Raw genomic sequence first — 21,117 nt, 5'->3', positions numbered from 1 at the left:
TCTCCTCATCTCCTGGCTGCTTTGCTCCCCCTGCCTGACTCAGCCTGAGAACAAGGCCAGAGGCGGCTGCATCCTTGAACTTGCACAAACAGCTCCCGGGACCAATCTGGCCTGAGAAGGAATGGACGTCTGGTCCTCTGAAGCTGGCTCTGCCTAGCGTAACCCTGTTGATTCCAACAGTATCAGCGCTTCTGGTTATGCCGCCATAACACGCAAAAAAGGGGGAGATGTTGGGGGCCATGCTGTGTGATTTTGGAGATTGCAGCCCCTTGAGAGCAGGCTCTGAAAGGGGCTAGTAAGTGTCCCTGGAAAAGCAGGTAAACATGCAGGTGGCAGGCATGACCCGACTCTAACACGGAGGGTTCCCATGGGTATCAGTCCTGATGAGTACATTGTATCCTCTGACGCTTGCTCTGCTCTGTTTTGCACAGTCCTGGTGATGTAAACCAGATGTTTACATTCAAGGCGTAAGGAGTAAACCCCTTATCCAATGAAACACATTTCAAAGACCTTCTGGGGTCAGCATGACGAACAGACCCTGACCTATGACAAACATCTGTGTTCCTTCAACTGTTATCTGTACACAGTATCTTTCTTTGTATGGCTACTACAGCCTTTTGACATTGGTTGATGAGCGATGCATGTGTGCACCCACACACACCATTCCCAATAAAAGCCATTTGGGAGAAGGGCTCGGGGCATTCTCCACTGGAGGGAATTGCCACCCTTTTCTCTCTGGAATAGCAAGATTGTGTCTGGGACGACTGGCTTCTCATCCGTGGAGTACAGGGGGGTTCTGCCGGCTGGAGCCCCTCCCACAGAACATGTCCTTCCTGTCCAGGAAAGGGGACATCTTTTCCACCTGGGTGTCCCTGGTTTTCTGGCCTTCCCAATCCTGTGAGTTACGTGTGCTGTGTCTGATCACATCTCCTTTGGGCCTGTGTTAGACTGAGCTGGGTTACTTTGCTTGCCAAAAAACTCCAGCTACGTCCTCTCTTGGGAGTGAGAGAAGAACCCAAGGCCCAGGCCTCTCGGCCTCAGCAGGCGCACTGCTTCCTCAAAGTGCTGACCTTGTTCCGGAGGGCGAGAGATAAGTGTTCATTCAGATGATGGGACTTCAAGGCGGCTAGAAGGAGAGCCCTGTGCAGGGGACAGCAGGACTCAGAGGGGCACCTAAGGGCTCCCGAGACTTCCCTGAAGGCCTGTCCTGCTTCCCAGAAATGAGGACTGAGCAGGCGAGTGATGTGGAGTCTGGAAGCTAGGGGTTGCATTAAGTGACTTCCCATGCAAAGTTATTTGTCTGTGGGAAATAAATCTGCCTCCATCGTTCGTGTATTGATCTTTTTGCCAAGCTGGCCGAAATCCCAGGGAGAGAATTTACTACTGAGGATGGCCGTGGGCTGTTGACTTCAGCGTGGTAGCTGTTTTCAGAGGCCCCTTTGGAATTTGAAAGCTCTCAGACGGCACAAGTGGTCTCAGGATCACGACAGCGTGGGGGTAGTCTCCTTTGAATTTGGGGGTCAGGGGTGCAGGTAATCAACACCTTCCCTTCCGGCAGAGATCGTGAACGTTACCACCCCAGAAAGACCCGTTCTACTCCAAATGACCATATATTCCTCCCAGGAAATTGCTCTATAGATGTGCAGTGACTGATTCAGCCCGAAGCATGCGTGGCTGCTCTGCTGTCTGTGGGGTATCCCTCCGAACGTGGAGAGAAGAGACAGCCCCAAATAACTGATCCCACTTTTATTATTCTGCATTTCGTCATTGGTCTATCTTTAATGACGTTTTCTTGAAATATGTATGTGTTCTTGGTGCCAGTTGAATAAATATTCATTTTGTTTGTGTGTTTTTGGAGAAGATCTTGATTTAAAACATGGGGAAGTTGGGGAAAATAATGTTGGAAAATTTATTGGTGATGAAATGATGTAGTCTAGTCTCCACACGTTCACTTTTAAGGGTGAATTAGTGTGATAAAGGACTTCTGTTTGCTTCTCATCCTGTTCGAGTCCTGTGAGGAGATGATGAGAAGACACGCTCTCTAAATGGGCACCTTGACTTTCCAGGTCCGAAATACCCGAGTGTGTTTTCACCTTTTCAGAACAGAAAGGTGCAGAGGCCACTGTTGGGAATCCACAGCAGCCTCCTCGGCGCTGCCGTTTCCCAGAGATGATTTCTGAGGCTTGAGCAGTGTCACTCGAGGCAACAAGCAGCTCGGGAGCTGAGCCTGCCTGGTTCCCACGGAGCCACCGACGGCAGAGATACCCACGCGTGTTGGGAGGCGTTAGGAGCTGTAGAGGATCCTCCTCTGTGTTTCAGGCATCTGGCTAGCAGGTCACCTGACCTGCCCTTGGCCTCAGCAGTACGTGGATAAGCAAACGATACAACAATCCGTGAGGATGTCCTGTCTAGGTCAGGTTCTTCCCCCTGTGTGGTGGCCTTTCTTTGCTTGCTGTCCCTTCTCAGTAGCTCATTCAGACCCCTTTGTACAAGAGACCCCATAGGTGACGTGGAATAGGACATGAGTCCCTATTCTTGGATCTGACCTTGCTGTGGTCCTTGACAGAAGGATGTCTTTGTCAATCTTGTCAGTGGTTCTTGAACAATCTGGGCCCTTACTGATTTGTTTCCACCTGAGATGCTGGGGGTGGGGGGTGTGCCATGGTGATAGGCGGGAGGGAGGAGGGCATCCTGGTGGCCTGGGTGTCACCTAAGCAGGGAGCTGACGCACATGAATTGGAAACAAACGTACCAAGAAAGAGGAATCCAATGAAATGAGAAGAGACATGTACTGTGAACTAAGTTAGACTCAAGGTGTTTGTCGTCCCCAAAGTCTAGGTGGCCCCCGCTCACCCTCTCTTCCTGTGAGGTCAGAACACACTCTCTTCTCAGAAAGAGTTTATTAACTAAGAGTGGGTGGGCATGTTGCTAAGACCCCTGGTTTCGATGTACTTTAATGAACTAATAAAGCGCAAGCAGAGCAGAGAGCCAAGTCAGGTCCTTTTCCAAAACAGAAACAGACACGTGACATCGCTGTGCTGAGCAGAGTGCACCAGCCCGACTGCGAGCACCGAACACGGTGCTTGGATTTGAAGTGGAATCCGCGATTGTTTCCCGAATGAGTGAATGTAGTTTATGACTAGGATTTCCTTTTACGCGTCTTTGTGGGCCCTTTCTCTTGTTTGGGGCATGTTTTTTTGTTTGTTTGTCTGTCTGTCTGATTTTTGTTCCTTCTGATTTGTTTCTCCTACTTTTTCTTTGTTTTCAGTCTGCTGAGGGCTGCCAAGTCTGAAACCTGTTCTCATTGTTTTCCCTCCCTTTGCCCCACCTCCAGCCTCACTGTGTCCTTCCTTCCCCAAAAGATGTATTATATTCCACCTACTCTGGGCTCAAAAGTCATTTGGAGGCCCTTTTTTAATAATAAAAATTCCTTATTATCCAATCATTTCAAGCACTCTATATTGTACATCTGAATTGTTTTCACCCCTGCTGACTTGTTTCCATCAACATCCCCAGCATCCTGTAGCCTCATTTCCTCTTGCCTAAACTATTACAATATGCTGATCTGGTCTCTCTTGTTTCCAGACGCTTCCTTCCCAGATCTGTTTTGCATATTGAAATTAGATTAATCATAAAGCAAAGCTGCGATCATGCAGCCTCCTGTGCTCAAATTTTCCTTGATCCTTCATTCGTACCAAAACAAACACAATGTCTTAGATTAGCTTCCATGTTCTGGTCTTATCTCTACCCCCAGCCTTATTTCCTATTGTTTCCTGCATCACACACACCCTGTGTTCCACCGGGCTGTCTGGAGCCAGTAGTGATGGGAGAGGGACCACACAGACAATGCGTAGATCACACCTGGCAAGAGAATTCTGATCCCCAGTGTGTGGCAAACAGCGTAGCAAGCCAGCCCGTGGTCTGCCGTAACCGGCCCAGGAAGCCTGCCTGCTATCTGTCTGGGAGTGAAGTTCACCTACTCTCTCTAGCAACACTCCAGGAAGGCAAACAGTAAGTAACCTCTGTAACAACCATCCCCAAAGGGCCAGGACTTGATTCATAACTAACAGCTTGTCTAATTTTTGTTCCCACGTCCAACTTCGGGCCAATCAGAGAAAGCCAAACGTGGACCCCCTCACCAAACCACATACAATGCCCCACTCCTAATCCGTGCGCCTGCAGCTTGCCCCGCCCACAGCCTCCAGTCCGGGAACACCTCGGAGCCTCTCCTTCCTCCACTGCAGAGCTGTCTCCCGCTCCTTCTTCCGCAGAGTCTCTGCCAGAACCCACGGGCGATGGCGGGCTGCCTCGCGCGGCAAACTCGGAGCACCGGGCCTTTGCCTGCTTTCCTTTGCTTGGTCTTCATGAATTTCTGCAGCGTCTACTTCAATTTAAACAGTAAATTCATGTGAAATTAGAAGTTCGGTCCTTCAGGTGCACTGGCCAAATGTCAAGGGCTCTGAAGTCTGGGTGGCTTGCGGCACAGCACAGTACACTGTCTCGCACAGTGTGCATGTGGGGCGTCTGTCTGCTCAGAAAGGTGTGTCGGACAGCCCCACGCACGCCCGCGGCCTCCCCACTGTGCGCTCCTCCTCCTGCTGGGCCGGCCTTCCTCCCACACCTCCTCCTGCCCAGCTCCCCCTGACCTTCGTGACCTCGCTCAGTGCTTCCTCCAGGCAGCCACCCTGCCTTTTCACAGCCTGCACCTTCCTCCTGTCCCTCCTCTGACTTTCTCCTTGCGTTCCAGGATCTCCTCCAGTCTCTCGTGCTGGAGACTCCGTGACCTCGGGGATTACTTTAATCCTTGCAGGATCTTCTGCCTCCTAAGACTAGATCCGTAATAACCTTTAAAGAAAATGTCTACGTGGCTTGAAGAAAATAGGGATTGTGCTGAATTACTTTGAGAAGCTGTGGAGTGACAGATGGGACTGAATTCTCTTTTTCATTTGGGACGGGGATGGACAAACGGCAGAGCACATGGCTGTGTTCCCGCCTTCCCGACTCTGCATCTGGTCTCTTCCAGACGGCCTCGCTGTGCAGTGGAGGCGCTGGGAGGGCGTTCATGAGGTCAGCTGGGGACCGTCGTAGGGTGTCCCACTGCTCCTTCCCAGAAGCAGTGCAGGCATCTAGGCGTCTCTTCACAGAGCCGCGGCTAGGGAGGTGGCTGCAAGTTGGAGAACCCGAAACATCTTTAGAGTGGCCAACTCCTTGCGACGTCATTTACACACCAGGCAGATGCATGCCTCCGGGTTTTGCTTGTACTTTCCCCTTGCTGGGAATAGGGCCCCAAACGTTATAGCACCCTTATAGCACGTCTGTTCCTGGTGAACTTCCTTCAGATGTCGAGTTCAGTGTCACATTGCTGACGAAGTTGCTCTAGATCTCACCGTGGAGCCGCTCTTTTTTCTGGCTCTTCATCAATATTTGCTTGTAGGCCTCTTTATTCTCACAGCATGGTGGTTGGGCACAAACTCTGATTCTTAAGGAATGGATCGAGGAGAAAATACACACCGCCTGCGGAAGAAATCACACCACTCCTATTTCTTTTTGGGGAGGTGGGAGTCATTATTGCTGGTGTATTTGGACTTTAGGATAAAGGCTCCTACAGCTCACAGAGCAAAGTCTATTGTTTCTCTCCCTTCAGCACCACCCTAAATCCGACGGCATGAGCTCACCATGTCCCCGAGTGAAGCGACAAACCCTGTCTGCACCCCCCGTGCCCCAGCAGGCTACCTTCTGGAGGAAGACGTTTGCTGTTCAGGGAGTGCCCGAGATGAGGACGTTTGGTTTGCAAGAAACAGAAGTTTAGCAGAGTCCTGGGACTTCACTCATTTGTCAGAGCTCATGGGATGTCCTTGGACAGGGGTGAGAGTGTCACTCCAGGTCATTCATAAGCTGGGGGTGACCCTTTGAGGGGGAAGAGAGCAGGAAGAAACTGAACTGAGGGAGAAAAACCAACCATGGGAAGGGTCTTTGACAGGGCTAGGCTGAGGAGCCTGTTCCTTTTGGGAGTTCAAGGGCAGGAGGAGGCCGTTGGCACAGAGATTTATTCCCCCTGTCACTGTCCCTCCCCTACTCTGTCCTGTTTTGGAAAAATTTACAAACCAATGAATGAAAAACTGTCTAAGACTTCATCATTGTTGGGTCATATTTGGGCAAGAAAACACTGGGAAAGGGGGGTGCCTTGCTCTGGGGTTCATCCACCCTTGGTCCGCCCCATCACTGTGGGCTGTTGGGGGTCAGGACACATCCCTCGCTGGAGAAATGATACGAATAGTCTCCTTTCCGGTTCCCGCCTCCCGGGGAGCTGACAAAAGGGGAGAACCTTCCCCTGAGATTTATAATCGTTACAGCTGCAGTGCTTATGTACGCATTCGTCCAACAGTGTTTGAATTAGATTTGGGGAAAATTGGAGCTTACCTGGACAACTTGAAAGCCAATGCTGCATCGCACCTCTGAATTGGAGGGGAGCAAAATTTGCCCCCCTGGAATGTGTCCGTCTGGCATGAGGATTATTTTTGGCTGATTGTTTTTAATAAGAAGAAGACTCAGGAAGTTTTTCTTTTTACCTCCCCCTAAACTGCCTGAAAGAATTTGCATCTGGAACCTGAACCAGGAAGAGAGCTGTTACCAAAGGTAACTTCTTGTTACATCAGAAAGGCATCTTTGCACAGCATGGCAAAACCTCGTTTACCACACCTCCTCTCTGCCCGGCTCCCTGTGAATCGTCCTCCTGCCCTTTGGGGTCTGAGCCTCATACCCCCTTCCCCTTCGCTCAGCATAGCAGATAAGCCCCAACTGCCTGCCTGGTGGGGGCCTCATCACTTTGGGGTTCCTGTATACAATGAAATGTTTTTCTCCTGTTCATCTGTCTCATGTTGATTGGATTATTAGACCAATCAAAGAACCTAGAAGGGCAGGAGTAGAAATTCCGCTCCCCAACAGCTTAACCCCCACCCTGGCCGGACACCGCTCCCTCCCAGGAGGCTGCCTCGGGGGCCCCGGGATCCCCCACCAGCCCCAGCAGCAGGTGAGAATTCTCACCCCCTCAGTCTCCAGTCTCCGCCTGCCGGGGCCAGTGGGAGAGGTCAGAGACCTTTCTAAAATCTAGATTAGCAGGAGGAAATGTGTGTGAAACTAGTTCTTCGGGTGAGATCTGCTGGGAGAGCCCTCGTTTTCTGCTGATTCTTTTCCTCCCAGAGATGGTCATGGTTTTCTTCCCTTTTCTGTTGGGTGGCAATCAGAAGGAGGGACACCCATAGAGCAGAACCCTGAAGTGGGTCCTCTAAGCCTATTTTTTGAGCCAGCCTCCCGATTGGTGAGTTCACAGTTATCACTAGACCGGCATCTGTTCAGATCAATGATGCTGTGAGTCCCCTTATGGAAACCAGGGGAGGCTTCCTTTTCTCTGTGTCCCGTGCCCTGAGAAGGTGGCCCTGTGGCCAGTGAAAATGTTCTTTCTGGCCTTTGCAATTGAAAGGCGCACCTGTCAGGGCCCATCTGGTCGCCAGCTGACTAGCGACTAGACTAGTTACAATTATTGTAACTGTAACAATTATTCTAAGGTGGGATGCGGAGACGTGAGGTCACAACTTGCTCTCTGTCCGGCCACACCAGCTTTCAGAGGTCCAGCCCAAGAGCAGCTTTTGTCCTCTGGAACTTCGCTGTCTTATTAGTGCTGGAAAAGTCTCATCCCGGCCACACCTGCCTGGCATCTCCCGTGAGCAGGCCTTTTATGGCTGCAGCTCACGTTCTTGTGGACAACGGGAGACGCGTTGGCACTGCAGCGTCTTAGCACCCAAGACACGACGAGTTTTGCTTCTCAGACTGACCCTGGGGGCACACGTTCTGGATCTTGGGGGACCGCGCCCTCTCCTGCTGCACCCTTCTCTGGGACGCCTCTGGCCTCTTTGGTGAAGCTTTACTGATTTGAGTCGCTGTTGAAATTAATAGGAGATCCTACTCACCAATGGCCAGACAATGGATCCTTAGCATTGTCTGTATTTAAAAGAAAACGTGGAGGAAGTCCCTCAGGCCGGTTGTCACATTTCTCTGTAGCCACCATTCACGTGGCCTGTCAATAGACACCAAAAAGACAATTTCAGAATGAAAGCTCTCTTGATAAGATAAAGGAACAAAAATTGAGTATTAAGATCATATCCAAAGGAGATGAAATAGTAAACCTTAATTACTTAACACAAGTTTGTCCACTTTTGGTTTCCTTTTACAGAAAGATTAGTAAACATGTTTTGTGCCCCGCTGAGAAAGTTTTCTATGAGGAAAGCATGTGTGTTTCCAGAAATTATAAAAGGGACTTTCAAGTCTACCAAGCCACAGAACGCTGAAACAGTTCACCACTGTTCACTTCTTACTTCCCACTTGAAAATAAAAGGTTTCTAAGGTTAAGAATTCTAATTAATATATATAATTAAAACTTCTAGAAATAAAAGAGGAGACAGCTGTGTTTGCAAGAAAAGTAAGACTTTTTTTGGCGAAGAAAAGATCGAAGGTGTGAAGATGCGTTTTTGTTCAGGGGAACGAGAGTAATTGTGTCTGAACCACAATTCAGTGGTCAATTCAACCGAGTGGTCGTGGTCGGTCAGGGCCTGAGAATTAATGGGCACTGGGCAGCTCTCCCCAGGTTACAGGAGACCATTCTACCACGCCCCCACGTGCTGCAGCGTTCTGCAGGAGCAGCTCCCCAGGCAGTGGGGTGGGGGAGGGTTTATATCAGCATAACAAGGGGGTGGTTGTGGTTAGGGCTTCCTTGGGGAGGGTGGGGGTTCTGAAAGGCTTGTTCACACAGGTGCACGTTCGCAGGCAGGGGCTGGTGGCAGTGGTCCTTCATTCCCCTTCCTTTCCAGAAGCTCCCTGGGGGACTCACGGCAGCAGAATCCTTACCTTCTCAGGTGGGAGAGTCAGCCCTCTTCCTCCCTGCAGGCCAAACCTCTCTGGAAGCTCTGTTATGTGAGTACGCACTGGCTGTCTTCGAGAGCTCCTGGCTGGCTCACCCCGAGGCAGACGTGGGTGGGGGAGTCACTCCTGTCTCCAACGGGGCCGTTGTGTTATTGAGATGACAGTGGAGAAGGCAAAGATGCTTTATATGCAGTTTGAGGAGCTACCTCGGTGTGACGGACGGGGCTCTCGGAGCCCATGTCCCCCTGGTGGACTGTCAGAGGAGGAGAGTGGCCATCCAAGGTGCCGGCGCCTGCCTGCAAGGGTACCGGTCAGCACCGAGGTCAAAGTCACCTGGGACACGAGCGAGTGGATGCCCGGTGCTGGGGGCCCTCTCAGTGCCTCGCCCTCACCTTGGTCTCCGAGTCTGACTTCATCTGCAGAATCACAACGACACTCTTTCCTTCAAATGAGACTGTGAGCGAATGTGCTGAATGAACTGTGAAAAGACATTCTCTGTGATTTTCAATGACAAGGATGGGCAAAAAGAAAAAAATAGAGGTCAACTGAGGTATTCACAGGGGCTCATGAAGTCCTTGAGTGGGGACCCTCGCTGCTGCTCTGTCTTTGAGACAGTGGACATGCTCACTCAGGTGCCCACCTCGGTCACCTGACACAGGGACCCGACTGCAGCCTCCCCCCCTCGGAGTCCTCTTCCCAGCTAGGCCTCCCCGCCTGGGTGTCTGTGTTTGTCTGTGCATTGCCCAAGCTTTAGCATCCAGTGCCGCTGGTTTGGGCAGAGTCCCCCTCCTCGGGGTCTGGTCACCCCGGCTACCTGACTGGGTGCCTCCCCCTCCCCAGCCCCCAGGGGATGTCTGGTCACCCAGACCTGCCTGTAGCAAGAGTCCTCTTAGGTCAGTTTAGCAAGAACTCTACTACTCTCTTAGTAATTTTCCTGCTTTGGGCTCTGAAATGCCCACTTTTCCTTGTAGTCTGACTTGAACCCAATGTCTCTCTCCCTCTGCAAAACCCACTTGCAGTGGTCCCTGCACTCACCACGGTGACACTGAAGCCAGTCTACGTCTCTGTCCTTCCCAGTGTCCTGGGTGGTGTTTTCTCTAGCACGTTCTATGCTTTTCGCAGAGACAGCAGCACTTCCATCTTATCTCTAGGACCAGTTTGCTGTGTCATTTCTTCTTCCACCTCCCCTTGCAAAATGGCTGTGTGGAGGAAGGTAAACTTTGATGGCTGTGCCCAGGGAGGAGCATAATCTGCAGTGCTCAGGGTAGCCGGTGAAAGAGCCGGGCGACACGCATGTGGAGCTGCCCTCTACGTGGACAGTAAAAGCCAACGAGAAAGCGCACAGAGAGGTCTGTGCAAGTCTTCCCACAGGGGAACACAGCTCGAGGGGGAGGGGTCAAATGTGAATCGCTTCATCGAAAAATGACACAGTCGCTTTAGGGTACTGTGATCTGGTGTCTTTGTCTTGTAAGCCTGGGCTTAAGAATATTTGCAACTCAGTGGTTCTGGAATCTTGAGGGATTTTGCTTCCCTTCTATTCCGCAGTTGATTTCTGGGGCTGCCCGTGGCAGCTGGGAGCTGTTTTCACAAATTTTGGGTGGAGGATATGTCTTTATTTTTTATTTTGTTAGCCTGAGGAGCTTCTTAAAAGTCCCACCCTAGTGACACAGCTCATTTTCCTGACAGCTACTGGGTACATCGATAGCAGGAGAAGCAAGGTGAGATTTTTGTGTGCTTGCCTGTTCCCAAATCTAATCTCGTGCATCAGATTCCGGGGGGGGGTACCCGGAGGAGACAGCAGGAGGATGGGCAGCCTGCTGCTAAGAGGCACTTCCCCGTCCCCCTGCCATGGCACGTTTACAAGTTCTCGCATTTCAGAAATCTCTCTGGGGTAGCTTTTTACACAGAATAGACTCAGTTCCTCAAACTGTACCTGGAAGAGATGGAAGCCCACTAACTTTGATTCTGACATTACCCCTTAAGCAAGTTTTCTTTCATGTTGCTGTGTTCGTTTATGACTGTGACATTGTCACCTGTTAAACCTATTCTAATTCTTCAGCTGCTCTTGGCTGGAACACGGACTGCTATTTCGGATGGAGAATTTCCCCGCCCCATGGTCTGTTGGCTCTCATCAGGAAAATCCCACGTACATCAGGGATGGTCCCCTGTAAACACAAGTGACTCAGGGGACAAATCGTGTGTGAAAACAAGCCCCTTCTCTGACTTTTGGCATGTGAAAGCTGCGGGGTGTCTAACTGGTGAGGGTGAGGTGAACAGCCTCGTGTTTCATGTACATTAGTGTCTACCAACCTGACTTTGACTCGGAGCACGTGCCGTCAAGGCTATCGTGTCCTCCTGCTGAAGAGGTATGTGACTTTCAAGAATGTCCCCGTGTTTGTGGATTACCTCCAAGGCCAACCCGTGCCCTCCACCAGGTCTCCTGATTCCACTTTCAATAGGGGAATGTGAATTCAATAAGGAACACTTTCCTGGTGCTATGATTTTGAGAAGCATATTTATTCTGTTCAGGCATGTTCATTATTTTTTTTAAAGGTGACCTTAGGAAGGTGTGTGGTTTAGCAATTTCTCTGCACTGGGGCTCGCCTTGAGCCGGTGCAGGCGGGTTCTCAGGCTGGGCTCGCTCGTGATGAGTGGCAGGTCAAGAGGCAGAGTGACACTCTAGGCCCTGAGAGTGGATCGCTAACCCAGCCGATCAGAGAACAGCCTGCCTTTGATCCGGGTGGCCCAGACGTGGCCATGACAGGGACCGCGTCTCCTTGGTGTTGCTCTGAGACGAAGCCCTGGTTCCCTCTGAAACGCTTCATCAATGCAGACACACGAACCTAGGGCGTCTTTGATTATCCGTCTTTATAGCTCCCTGTATCCCATTCGCAATTTAATTAAAATGTCAGAATCCTCAACTTGCCTGCGGATCTGAAGTAGACACAAGCAGCTTTGCCGTCCTTATTTGCTCTTTCTCAGAGATGCATCGGGTGTTCACAGATGTTCCCTGAAATCCAGTTTCTAGATCCTTAGATTTTTTTATTTAAACATTTTAACTGTTTATTTGAAATAATTCCAGATGCACCAAAAAAAAAAAAAAGTCACGAAGCAGTGTGAAGAATGTGCATGGACCTCTCACCCGGCTCCCCAAACGTTAATACTTTACACAGCCTCAGTACAGCGACCAAAGCTGGGAGTGAACACGGTGTAACTATTCACTGATGTGAAGCCCTTGTTCACGTTTTCTCACTTGTTGCACCGATACCTTTTTCCGGCCCAGGGTTGGATCCAGGGCTGCGCACCGTACTTCGTCTCCTCCGAGCAGAGACAGTTTCTCAGTCTCCCTTTACTCTTCATGACCTTGACACTTTTGAAAAATGCCAGTCAGTTATTAATAAAATGCCCAACAATTTGAGATTGTCTGCATTTCCCCACGATCAAATTCAGATCATGCATCTTTGGCAAGAATATCGCAATCCTGATGCTGTGACCTATCAACATGTCACATCGGGGGGCACGTGGTGTTGCTGTGTCTCCCCACAGGGGACGCTAACTCTGATCGCTCAGTTAAGGTGAGGTCTGCCACCATCACGGTTCTATTTCCCCTTTGAAATGAGAAAGTATGTTGCGGAGACATACTTCAAGGTCATACAAACATCGTATTTACTCTTATCTCTGGGCTTTCATGACTAAAAAGTGTCGTGGACGAATGAAATCAAAGGGCTGAATAGATGCAGCGACAACCTTCCTCACATATAGGAAGACTCAGCGTGGCCAAGACACCAGTTTTGCCAAGTCCGATCTGCCAAGTCCATCCTAGTCAGAGTCCCAGACGTCGCTCTGTGAATATGGACAGGCTGATTCTAGATTTCGTTTGGAGCGGCAAAGGACACAGAGAGCCCAGACAGTATTGAAGGAGAAGAGTGAAGCTGGATGACTGACAAGTCTTCTGGACATACAAGTGACAGAGATCAGGACAGTAATCAGGACAGTGGTGTTGGTGAAGACTCGGCAGGCAGCTGGATCAATCGGTCAGAGCAGAGGGCGCAGAAACGGACTCGCAGAAATGCACTCAAGTGACCTTTGAAGAAGAAACAAAGACGGTAAAATAGAGCGCTTGTATGTTCCACAGATGGTTCTAGAACTACACCCACATTCAAAAAATAAATCTAGCAATCGACATTACACCCATTCTAAAAATTAACTCAACATGGATCACAGACATAGAAGTAAATCACTAAACTCCTGGAACACAACAGGGGACACTGTAAAGGACTTTGAGTGTGGTGATATATTTTTTTTTAGGTACAACACCAAAGGCACAATCCATCAAAGAAATAATAGATAGGCTGGACTTTATTAAATTGAAAACTTCTCTGCTAAAGAAAATGCCGAATAAATGCAAAGACAAATCACACACCAAGGGAAAAAGGTGTGTAAAAGACACCTGTGGTAAAGAACGGTGGTTCAACATACACAAGCGATGTTTAATACTCAATAATAAGAAAACAAAGACCCCAGCTAAAAATTGTCCAAAGACGGCAACAGACGCCTCACCAAGGAGGGCACGCAGATGACGAACAGGATGTGGGAAGGGGCTGCGCACCAGGTGTCATCAGGAAACGCGGGTGGAACGGCAGCCATCACCGCACACTCTACGGTGGCCAAAACCTCCACGCTGACCACACCAGGTGCTGGCGAGGGTGGGGCAGGAGGGACTCTCATTCATGGCTGCTGGGAATGCAAAGTGGTCCAGCCACCTTGGGAGTCAGGCCGGTGGTTTCTTATAAAACTAACATGGTCTCACACAATGTAGCCATCGTGCTCCTTGGTATTTACCCAAAGGAGCTGAAAAGTTATGTCCACACAAAAACCCGGCACACGAATGTCCACAGTGGCTTTATTCATAATTGCCCAACAAGGGCGCGGCCAAGACGCCCTTCGGTAGGTGAATGGTGGACAAACCGCAGTGCATCCAGACAATGAAATATGATTCTGTGTCAATAAATGAGTTATCAAGTCGTGAAGGAGAGAGGGAGGAATCTAAACACACGTTACCAAGGGGAAAGGCAATGTGAAAAGGCTAATTGTGTGTGATTCCAGCTATGTGACGTTCTGAGAAAGGCAGAGCCACAGAGACAATAGGAAGATCAGTGGCTGCCACGCAGGGAGTGGAGGGAGGAGCGTGACTGCCAGAGCACAGAGGACGTTTAGGGCGGAGAAAGTAACCTGTACGACACCGGAATGACGGAGAAGTCGTTCCATGTTTGTCTAAACCCGTAGAATGTACAACACCAAGAACGGACCACCATGTAGACTGTGGACTTTGGGGGGATTGTCATGTGTCACTGCAGGTTCATCAGTTACTTACGACAAAGGCTCCTTCTGGGGGTCAAGGTTAGTGACGGGAGAGGCCGTGCATGTGCAGGGCAGGGCGTTCATGGGCCCGCTTCATTCCTTCCCCTCAGTTTTGCTGAGCCTAAAACTCCTCCAGAAAAATAGTCTCAATAAGGAAATGTGTTAGTGGGACCAGGCAATATTGTTTTATAGGCAAGCCCCCCAAAATTAAGACTATAAGGATGGGAGTAACGAGATTGGAGGCCTCGGTTCCACTTTGTCACTGGCAAAGACTGATGGTCTTTGTTCTACCAATAGCAATGGTAGCCTGCGGTTTGGGGACTTTTTCCGATTCTCCTGTTGGGTGAGAAAGATACCCAATATACGACTCACGGGCAAGAATGCTGTTTCACAGACTCACTGGGTGAAGTCCATGTCAACTTTTTCTGTATGTCTGGATCCATTTTTTTGCTTTCCTCCTCCTCAGTATTTATTGAGGCCTCCTGTGTGCCAGGCAGGGGTGTAGCAAAGTGACTAAAACAGGGTTTTGACCTCGAGAAGTGCAAGATGGTGTAGACCCCAAGTGGGTGTTGGGCGTGTCGTTGGCCGAAACTGCTCAGTGGACATCGAGGCGCCGCGTCAGAAAGGCTGGAAACAAGGCCAGGAAGAACCTGGGAATCTGACGGAAGTGATGCCCAGTGAACGCGGTTCCGATTCATCGATTCTGCCTTGCTGACTTCTGCTGCTGTGTAGGTCGGACTCAGGGCTACCCGTCTCTTGTTTGTCCAAAGAGAAGAGAACTCAAGTGTGCTGCTGTGGATGTGACCGAGGGGTGTGCTTCTCGAGAGACACTGAAGACCCCACTGCCCACTGCTGGCCGGGAGCCTGGGCAGAGGCCGGGGCCCCCTGTTCAAGTCCTTGGACCCTGAGCCTGGGCTGGCTCTTCTCTACTTACCCCTCAGTCACTGGGGATGGGGCAACTCTGAGCATCTCGTGTAGCTTTAAATCGGCCAGTGAAAGGCCTAACTTCGTTCCATGACTCAGGTGCGTCGCCTTCACCGGCACATTGTGGGTCTCTTCTCCATCTGTGGTTTGTTCATTCCTTCAGTCTCTCATTTCCAGAATTCTTAAAAAGGGTGTCAGACAGCCCTTCATGCATTTTTAGTTCATCGTTTTTTAAACTGTGGTGAAACATATGTGGGCATCACTCCTACAGCAACTGGAGAGGCCACTGCATCTTCCAAAATGACGAGTAACGAAAGGGCTGATAGCACCTGGCTCGGGGAGACGTGCAATGGCATTCCTCACGGGGAACTCTCCGCGCAGAAAAGCAGAGACAGGGACGAGCAGTAAGTCAGGATACCTGCAAAAACATGAAATGCAACAGCAATTATTCACCATCAAGAAGAAGATTCTATGCCATTTCCTGGACCTTTTCTCTGACGACATGAGACAATGGAGAAGGAAAGACGCCATTTACTTTGCTCTGCTGAGTGACGTGACTGTGTGGTCATCTGGGGGCATCGTCACATGACTTCCCGATCGTTTCAGCTTTCCCTACTGGGCCACGCTGCTGTCTGTTCTCACTGAAAGTCTCGACAGGCCTGCACTGGAGACCCATCAGCCTGGGGTGGCCGACTCCGTGACTCACGAAGCTGTCACTGCCCAGGCCTCAGGGAGGAACTCTGACTTCCTGTGGAGCCCACCCCCAGCTCCATGTGTCCCCTTCGAGGGGCAGGTCCTGCTTCCCAAGGCCCCCCAGGGTACCCCACTTGCTGCTAGACAGGAGCAGTCACTAGGGGAGGAGGGGCCCCCTTTCCCTAGCGTTGTGCCGTACTGTGCGCTTGCTTAGTGCCCCGTGTAGAGGGCAGCAGACACTGCCCAAGGCTCCCAGGGGTCAGCGGCGTTGCTAGTTATTGGAAGTCAGGTGCACCTCCTAAGTCTCTGTTCATAGGCAGGGTGAACTTACTTGCTTAGAAATTTAATACACGCCAACATTTGTAGAGAGTTTCAATGTCATGCAACTCCATTAGGAACCTGACATGCTATTTACAAATAAAGTACTCACATTAACTGTGGTCTACACAGTTCTCCCGTTCCTCCCCTCCCCTTTCTCCTTTTAACATCCTCTTTCAACACATTGAAACAGTATGACTACACAGTCTGACTCCAAAAGTATCAGATCTCTCTACCTGGTTTCCTTGAGAAACATCGAACCGTACTTCTCTTTAGTCTGAAGCTGCTATGAAAATGATTATCCATTACACAGCAGCATTAGACTAGGTGACACCACCATTCACCACATGGCCCGGGGAGGCAGTAGAAAAAGAGCCCAGATTGAAAGGGGATTGTGCTCCGAAAGTCACTCACCATGGCAAGGGGCCCCAGCCCTGCGCCCTGAACCGTCTTCCCCAAACCAAGGAGGGAGGCAGTGCGGCTAAGGGAAGGGAGAGGGACAAGGGAGTGCACGTGAGCTTTGGTGCTCATGTTTCGGTGCTGGGAATGAGGTTGCCTCAGCGCTGGGTGGGAGACGGCATCTCTGGCCCCGGGGCATTTCCGCAGGTGTCCAAAGATGCGGGAAGAGGCGGTTCCTATGAGGCCCCTTCCCCGAGCGGGCTGGGCCTGGACACGTGCCGGTGCCTGACCCTTAGCCGTTCTGTCCCCGTCCTGCCCTGCCCTTGAGTGCACTGATCTTGGGAAGTTTGCCAGCTATGGTGAAGTCTTCCGAGGGAATCCAGATGTTGTCGTGGGCCAGAGACCAGGGAAGACAGGGCAAGCTTTGAAAGTCGTCTTGGTGGAAAGAGATAAGTGAAGAACCGGTGAACCGCCAGAAAGGCTGGTCCCGCCCAAGGCCTTTTGGGGTCGAACTAGTCCGGGTTTTTTCAATGAATATGCCACTGGAAAAAGAACGCAAAATGGCACACACTCTAATCGTGTGTACCCCAGAAATAAGAAAATCTGTGCACATTCCCACGACTGGAGAGAAGTACAGCAGGACCTTACGCAAGTCATTTCTGCCTGGTGGCCACACGGGTACATTCTGTCTTCCTTTCACATCCTTATTTCTCACATTCTCTGTAATTGTGAGTATCTTTCTGTGATGAAACTGAGTGGGTAAATGGATACACACACCGAAAACTGTTTTTGAAAAGGATTTTAGACAATGAAGGCAACCGCTGGGTTCTATGGAACCTAAAATTCCATTATATTCCCATTTTTGGTGGAAAGAGGTCTCAAGGAAGGTCTCATGCTGAGATATAAAATATTACATAGAGGAGGGCTACATTACTCAGTGTTAACACCCCGGTATGAAAAAGGAGTCTGATTTTTCAGCCTGGCCGGCCACAGGGAGCAGGGGCCAGAGGGGATGGGGGACAGGCCCGTAGGTGCTGAGGGGGAAGGGCCCTGCGCAGGGCATGGCTCCCAGGGGAGACCCAGGGGGCCGCGGTGCTGAAGAGGCGTTTGTGGCAGGGAAAGGTGGTCTGGTGTATGTGGGGGCTACAGAGGAGGGGGACACAAGAGAACAGCTAAATAAAACCAACCTGCTTTACGCTTGCCCATGTCCTACGCTGCAGCCATCATGCTTGTTTGTTTGTGAGTCTTTGTGCAAATACCCGATTGGTTCATCAGGATGAATCCCCAGAGGTGAAAATAGTCTATCCAAGGTCATGGGTAATCTAAGACTTTCAGTAGCCGACCTCAGCACACTCTAGGTGAAGCGCCCTGTTTACTGGCCGGACTGAGGGCACCTAGTTCTAGAGAAGTTGTGTGAATGAGAAGGAGGCAGCCGTCACTTTCCGGGCAGGACCTCTGCTGGCTTTTCTGAAAAGGGTCGGCTAGGTCTTCTCCCACAAACGTGAGGTTTCCCCGGGGACTTAAATAGTTGCATGGGGAGTGCTTCTGCAGTCGCTTGTCCAGAGGGCCCGTGGAGCCACCAGAATGTGGGAGCGGCAAGCAGCTGCCACCAGGGCTCAGACGACCACCAGCAATCTTGGCGGGCGTGGGCATGCACAGCACGGTCTGCAAGGGGTAGAATTCACGGAGGATAAGCTCAGGAAGGCTGGCAGCTTTAATTGTCACTTAATGGGCCTGTTGCCTAAACTACTTAATCTCTTGTGTTGACTGTGATTGTTGAGGGTCCCCTGAGTAGAGCTAATTTAAATAGAGGCCCAATTTGGCCGGGATTGAAGAACTCCTGGGTGGCAGTTACCCAGAACGAACCTGGGTAACATTCCTTGCATCCGCTGGCTAAAGCATTTGAACTTGAATACATAAAATACAGCCCTTCTGGAATCCTTCCATGAAAGCTTGAAGTCTCACAGAGAGGATGTGATGGTCTCTTTGTCTTCCCCTGAAGGTTCTGAAAGACAGTCATCAGTTAATAAATGAGGTCATTGGTAAAAGAAAATTCTTTTTCAACTGGATTTTAATAGGCTCGTATCTCAACCTCAGCTCAGCGTTTAGGATGAAGAGACACTGGTTATTCGTGTGGCCTCTGGGAGCCCTGCGATGATGGAGGGGAAAGGAGTGATCATCCTTCAGCCATTCACGCTTGGAGGGTTACTTCCAACAGGCACATAAATTACCCGTGCGCCGCTTTCCTTTGGGGGGACACTCGGAGACTGTACGAGAGCCAGGAAGTGGGCAATGGATGGATGTCTGCGGCAGGAGCCTTTTTATTGTGACCCCTTGCTTCCCTCCTTCTCGGTAAGGTCATCCTTGTCCATTAAAAGCATAGTCCGGCTGGATGTCCTTCACGTGCGGCCGCCCCCTGCCCTCCTGGGCCCTCTTCTGTGCAGACGCTGGCCGGGCTTGCTGTCTACTGCGCGGGGCTCTCACAGGAGACTGAGTCCTACCACGGGAACAGGCGCAGGCTTATGTCCTTTGTACTGCCCGTGACCTAAAAGCGGACTCATTATGAACAGGAGCTGGGGGTGGAGCCCGCGGTCTGCTCTCTCCCGAGGCCTGGAGGCCGCCCCTCACACCGCTCAGGAAACGGAGCCCTTCGGTGTCAAGCGTTGAACAAGTATTTCTGCAAACCTTAAAGACGAGGTTTTCCTCCCAAATCCTTCCGTGTAATAGTTCCACTGGAAGAAGTCACCGTCAGGCGGGAAAGTCTTGTGGGAATCGGTGCAGTGGTACCGTCCCCAAAAGCCATGGTTCGTTCCTAGTTACCCTGGGCCGTAGCAGGAGGGGAGGGGTGGGGAAGGACGTCCGCAGGGCGTCTGACCTGAGCGAGGAAACAGTTTGCTAGATGACACGGGCACATATTGGCTTAAACAAAAAATCGGTGGAATCGGCCCTCATCTCTGCTGATGAACAGCAGGCTAATCTATGGAGGAACACGTTTATTTTTACTTATGCCTATAGAAGATGCAGAAGATGATGGTGTAAATCTGAAATAATTAAACAGTCATTAAGCTTCCAAAAAATAAGTGGATGAAACTCTTGCTACAGCGCTGTGGTGGAGAAAGATACCAGGTTTCTCCTCCTGCGGTTCAGAGGCGGGGCCGCGAGCGCACGTGAAGGAAATTGCTTTGACAGTACATGAGGCAGAAGGGAGCACTGGGGTAATTGGGTTCAAAACAGGTGTTTGCAGAATGGAGACAGGAGGGGGTTTTGGTGCATATTAAAAGATGTGAAAATGAATGATTGGGTGAGAGGTTATTCCTGAGGAAAGATATAAAGAGGGATCCTGCTCCAGTCAGAGCAGAAGACAGAAAGAATATTTATTTGACTGTTCCTTTGGCCAACACAGCTACCCTCTGGGATCGTGGCTGAGCATCTGGAGATCCAGCATGAGTGGCAGAAGTCACCATTGCTGGGGCCCTGTGTGGGTCCCTCGGCCGGCTCCAAGGTCACCTGCCACCTTGGGGGTGGCTCCCAAACTCTGAGGACGCTGGCCCCAAAGCACCCGGGGCTTTCTGCCAGAGAGGTCTCTGGCCGCAGGGCTGCCCTTTCCTGGGTAGCGTGTGGGCTGGAGGCTCTGGAGTCAAGGAAAGTCCCAGAAGTGAGTGTCGCACAATGTGAGGGATGCGAGATGGTGGCACAATTTCGTGACAGGAGGCAGTGCTCCGGGGGTCCCCAGCTGGCCTGAGGCACTGTCGCCCACGGTGGTGGCCTGCCTGCTGTCCACTCTTTGTTCGCTCTTCCCCCTTCCTAGTCCGTTTCCTGGGGTTACTTGTATTCCCAGGAATGACTTGTATCTAAATCTTTTCTCAGGCTCTGTTTTGGGGGACAATCCAGATTAAGATGCACGCCGGCCCTGACTGGTCTGGCTCAGTGGGTTGGGCATTGTATTGCAAACCAAAATGTCACCAGATCGATTCCCAGCCAACACACATGCCTGGGTTGTGGGCCAGGTCCCCAGTTGGGGGTGTGCAAGGGGCAACTGATTAATGTTTCTCTCCCTCTCTTCCTCCCTTCCCCTCTCTCTAAAAAATAAATACGTAAAATCTCTTTTCAAAAGATGTATGCTGAACAGACGTTTGTCAGAAAAACTCTGAGGGGCATTTTTATTAGAAAGCATTGATCTTGTCTGAGTTTAGAGTTCATTTGAAAGAGTTTAGCAGAACTGGGAGTGTTTCGGTGGAAGGGAGGGCGGGCAGGAAGAGCGACGTTGGAAGAAACCAGCAAGATGGACTTCCCAGCCGGGGTGACGTGGGTGTGGTCGCGAGGTTGCTCTTGAATACGTCTCTGAGCTTTGGCGATGGCAACAGAGTTGGCGTCATCTCTAGTGACTGACAATGGAAACAGGAAGAAAAGATTTCTGAAGAAAACCCCACAAGAAATAATTGGGTGTGTTACCATGTGGAGTCCTTCCGGGTTTAGGTCTTCTTCCTCCACTCACCATATCATCGA

The 21,117-nt window shown here is 50.7% G+C and overlaps 2 long non-coding RNA genes across 2 annotated transcripts; one reads left to right on the top strand and one right to left on the bottom strand.

Annotated features, from left to right (window-relative positions):
* Positions 1-648: 648 nt before the first annotated feature.
* LOC118994724 (uncharacterized) lies at positions 649-15,610 on the bottom strand. The gene is made up of 4 exons (XR_005068130.1): positions 15,601-15,610; positions 6,969-6,972; positions 6,761-6,769; positions 649-726 (listed from the first exon to the last, which is right to left on the bottom strand). It is a non-coding gene; the product is annotated as an uncharacterized LOC118994724 (long non-coding RNA).
* LOC118994725 (uncharacterized) lies at positions 694-19,819 on the top strand. The gene is made up of 3 exons (XR_005068131.1): positions 694-778; positions 7,203-7,205; positions 19,809-19,819. It is a non-coding gene; the product is annotated as an uncharacterized LOC118994725 (long non-coding RNA).
* Positions 19,820-21,117: the final 1,298 nt, after the last annotated feature.

Source organism: Sturnira hondurensis, unplaced genomic scaffold (genome assembly GCF_014824575.4).
Source record: "Sturnira hondurensis isolate 20B ecotype Veracruz unplaced genomic scaffold, ASM1482457v3 Scaffold0009719, whole genome shotgun sequence".
NCBI lineage: Eukaryota > Metazoa > Chordata > Mammalia > Chiroptera > Phyllostomidae > Sturnira > Sturnira hondurensis.
Note: the sequence above shows the minus strand (reverse complement) of the source record. Positions and strands in the feature narration are given on the sequence as shown.